This window comes from Clarias gariepinus, chromosome 8 (genome assembly GCF_024256425.1).
Source record: "Clarias gariepinus isolate MV-2021 ecotype Netherlands chromosome 8, CGAR_prim_01v2, whole genome shotgun sequence".
Classification (NCBI taxonomy): domain Eukaryota; kingdom Metazoa; phylum Chordata; class Actinopteri; order Siluriformes; family Clariidae; genus Clarias; species Clarias gariepinus.
In genome coordinates, this window is record NC_071107.1 from 663,773 (window position 1) to 668,223 (window position 4,451).

A 4,451-nucleotide genomic window follows, 5' to 3' on the forward strand; every position below is an offset into this window, starting at 1 on the left:
ATGCACAGACCCGTCTGAGGTTTGCCAAAGAACAGAGAAAGATTGGGATAATTTTCTGTGGTCAGATGAGACCAAAATTGAGCTCTGTCATCGGAGGAAGAAAAATGCTGACTATGACACTAAGAACACCACAGTTCCTACAGTCAAGCATGGAGCTAGAAACATTATGCTTTGGGGCTGTTTCTCTGCTAAAGGTACAGATTTACTTTGCTGCACTGAGGGGCCAATGGATGAGGCCATATGTTGTAAAATTTTGGATGAAAATCTCCTGAAGATGGGTTGTGGATGGGTCTTCCAGCATAAAATGACCCCAAACATACTGCCAAGGCAACTACAAGAAACGTCTTCCCACTGTGTTTTCCAGCAAGGGTTTCTCTGCCAAGTCATGATTTGCTTGGGGATCAAATAATTAATAACCTCATTGATATGCAAATTAATTTATAACATTTGTTTCATGTGCTTTTTCTGGATTTTTGGTTGATATTCTGTCTCAATCCTTTACCATAAACCTATAATAAAAATTATAGACCTTTAATTTCTTTGTAAGTGGGCAAACTTAGAAAATCTGAAGGGAATCAAATACTTATTTTCCCCACTGTAGTGTGTTCATATTTTTATAAGATTTGGTCCCATTATGTTACCACATTGAATTTATAATGTGAAAGTCCTAACCTTCAGCTTTAATTTAAATGGTTTGATAAAAGACATGGTTTGACATATTCCCCAAAAATATATACTGTATGTAAACATATACTGGAGACAAAGAGAGGGAGTGAGTTTAATGTTATTAAAAATAATACATATATTTAATATGTTTATATATGTTTATAAATTCATATATATATATATTACTTATTGTATAACTGCTTTTATAATGGCTTTAACAACAATGTTATTTTTTTAACATTCATGCCAATAATGCACAGCTTGACTAAACGTAATTGAACTAAGAGAGAGCGAGCGAGCGAGAGAGAGAGAGAGAGAGAGAGAGAGAGAGAGAGTACCAGTCAAAAGTTTGGACACAAGGATTTATGTTTTAAATTTTAGAACAATACTTGAAAACTACAACACATATGGCATTAAGTAATTAAGTAACAACAACAGTCAAATGTTATTTTAAGATGAAGGTCAGCTGTTCTGGAACAGTTCTTGCAAGAAAAGTATTGTTAAGTGCGTTTGTAAAAACCCATCAAACACCATGATGAAACTGTCTCTCATGGAGACCTGCCCAAAAAAGGCAAGACCAAAACTTACTTCTGCTGCAGAGGAGAAGTTCATTTAAAGTCACCAGCCTCAGAAATCACCAATTAACAACCAGCACCTCAGATTAGAGCCGTTATGAAGCTTTACAGAGCAGAAGTAGCCTGCTGTGTAGTGTGTGCATGCACATTACACGTGTGTATACTGTGTGTGTGTGCAGGTGTGGGAGTGTTGATTATTTTTGAGTAATAATACTGGATACCAAAAATTTATATTTATACAAGGATGTTTGTATCTGGTGTTTTTTAATTCTTACAGACACAAAGACTAGATACATTTTCATCTCTATGGCGATGACATGGTATGATGCTCAGAGCTATTGTAGACAGCATTACACAGATCTGGCCAGCATAAGAGATTCACAAGAACACTCAGTTGTAGGTTCAGTAAACACCTACGCCTTCTCTTGGACTGGCCTCACCAGAAACCCCTGGAAATGGTCAGACCAGACGACCAATGTGTCCATGATTTCGTGGGCACCTGGAAGTGCTAATGATTATTTACAGAATAGAAGTTGTGGCTATTTTGCAAACAGTCTGGTAGGCGGAGCAACGTGCTCAAACATCATGCCCTTCTACTGTTACTGTGAGTAAAAAAAAAAAATCAGTCTCATATTTAGGCTAATTACCTTAATTTTTAAATGTAGTTTTAATGTTGTATATATTTATTTTATGCAAATGTCATGTTAAAACATTTCTTTATTTGTATTAAGAAAGTGAAACTCTCCTATATTCTAGATTCATTATGCATAAAGTAAAGATATTTCAAGTCATTTGTTTTTAAATTTCTGTGATGACCTTTAACAGCTCATGAATAATGGAAAATCCAGCATACGAAATTATTAGAATATTGAATTTATAAGTTCGAGTAAATTACTGTTCATATAGTGTAAATACTGTACAGTATATCTCTTTTAGTTTAGTACATGCATGGGGGAGAGAGTTGTCCAAAAAATTATTATCGGCACACTCCACAAGGAGGGTAAGCCCCAAAGGTATATAAAGGGCAGCATTGAAAGATATTTATAAAAAGTTGACTGGACGGGAAACAGGTAATACTGTAGCAAAAGATGAACAAACAACAGGAATGGCCATAGCCTTAAGAAGATTGTCAAGCAAAGCTGGTTCACGAACTTAGAGAACTTCACTGGGAGAAGATTGAGACAGGACATATTCTAGGAAATATCTTTATTTTATATACATTGGATTTCAAATGTTCATGAGCTGTAAGCCATAATCATTAAAATAAACAAACAAATGGCTTAAATTATTAAATTTACATGTAATAAATCTAAAATATAAGTTTCACTTTTTAAATTAAATTAAACATTAAAAAATAAAAAAACATTTTCCACAATATTCTTTTTTTAAATGCATTTATATATTTTTTCTCCAGTATTCCCAACACAACAGCAGGTCATGAAAGTGAAGGTCAAGTCAAGTGAGAATGTAAATGATCCTGCAATAATGGCAGCCATCTTGGAGAAGGTGGGTGTAATCTCACTTATTTGCCTCCTCATTATCGCAGCCAGACATCGAGTCTTCAACAAACTGTGACACACAGACTGACTGACAGACTGTATTATAATCATAATACATCTTATGTAGCATAAATCTCACTAGAGATTCTTTAGCCTGCATTGTTCAGTAACTAAAGTTACGCTCTGTGCTTCAGATCCAGCAGAAACTGGAGGGTGATGGAACTAGGAACATCACTGTGAAATGGAGAGAGCAACCAGATGGAGTAGTGTTTCACAAGAAGAATAAAAATGACCCTGCAATGTGAATAACAGTAATCTTATGAGTTAAAAATCTGAAATAGTATATATTTTGTCATTTCTAATTACTTTTAAGTTGAGGACAAAGTGTGCGTGTAATATTTAATCTTTCCTAAATTGTATTTTAACAAGCCAAGAATTGGAGTAGGTCTCAGGACCAAATATCAACATCTAAAATTTAAAAGGAATACAAAATACTAGATACAAAAACAACACATTCTCTTAAGGCATGAATGTCCTCATACGAGGATATGATTTTTCTTCCCAGCAATGTTATGTGTATATCCTTGTGCGATCGATATACGAGGACTGTTGTGTATAATTATGTGACCAATTTCTTTCCTGTTTAAGGACATTAATTACATAGGAATCGTGTGTAAATAAGGGGAAACAATGAGAAGAAATTACAGTGTAAGCCACAATACAGTCCGGTCCCACAAGGATAGCATTAAGACAAGAACCTAACCACATTATTACAAAATGAGGTCTTTCCTTCAATAATAGGAAAAACATATTTTCCATTGTTTTAACACTTTATATTAACACTAATCTCTCTGCATATAAACACTATAACAAAACCTCTTAACCTCGTGGCCAATAGAAAGACATTAATAACTTGCTTTTCTTTGTTGTAAGATTAGCTAGTTTCATATTGTTTAGCTATTCTACTTTTTACATTTAATTTGGTTAGATTGGTGTTTTGGGATTTGTAATAGTAATATTTAATATAGTTAAATGTAATACAGATTGTGGTATTAATTAATTGTGGTGTGCTGTTGCTTAAGTTAATTAGCATTTTATAATTAGTACAACATTGTACTAATAGAGTAGGGTCTAAAGGCTGTTTCTGATCTCAAACAAACTAAAAGGGGGAATCTGTTATTTTAATAAATAAAAAAATTGAATTATATAACATCTTCTACATAAAGAAAAACTAAACTTACACGTCTCATTACTTGTCTATACCTTGCAACTACAGACCTAATTCCACTTAAGAAATGTTAACTGTTTATTGATTTGTTTCTCCAAAGCACAAAATATAATATACATACATATGAATAACACTAGAGACTGTAGAGAATTTTCATTAATAATTAAAATGGTAAGGAAAGTGTGTACATGACAGTTTTATTACTGTTTGTATTTCTTGACAATGCATGTACAACAACTCACATTATCCATGAATATAAAGACTAAACAGTTTTATAAACCTTTAAATCAAAATGGTGCAAAATATCGAGCTTTCTGAATATATATTTTAAATAACTATGTAATTGTAATTATTGTTATTCACATTATACATAAATCAGCTTGAACATTATAGATTTTATAGATAAAGATTAATATTATAGACAAAGTCTTTAACACCAAAATGTTATATATTATTTCATCTTACTGCTAAAATAAAAGCAAC

General features: G+C 32.8%; 1 long non-coding RNA gene across 1 annotated transcript; it reads left to right on the forward strand.

The window, feature by feature from the left end:
- The first annotated feature begins 1,764 nt into the window (after positions 1-1,764).
- On the forward strand, positions 1,765-3,741 carry LOC128528461 (uncharacterized). Its single transcript, XR_008360960.1, has 3 exons — positions 1,765-1,845; positions 2,656-2,747; positions 2,935-3,741. It is a non-coding gene; the product is annotated as an uncharacterized LOC128528461 (long non-coding RNA).
- The last annotated feature ends 710 nt before the right edge of the window (positions 3,742-4,451 follow it).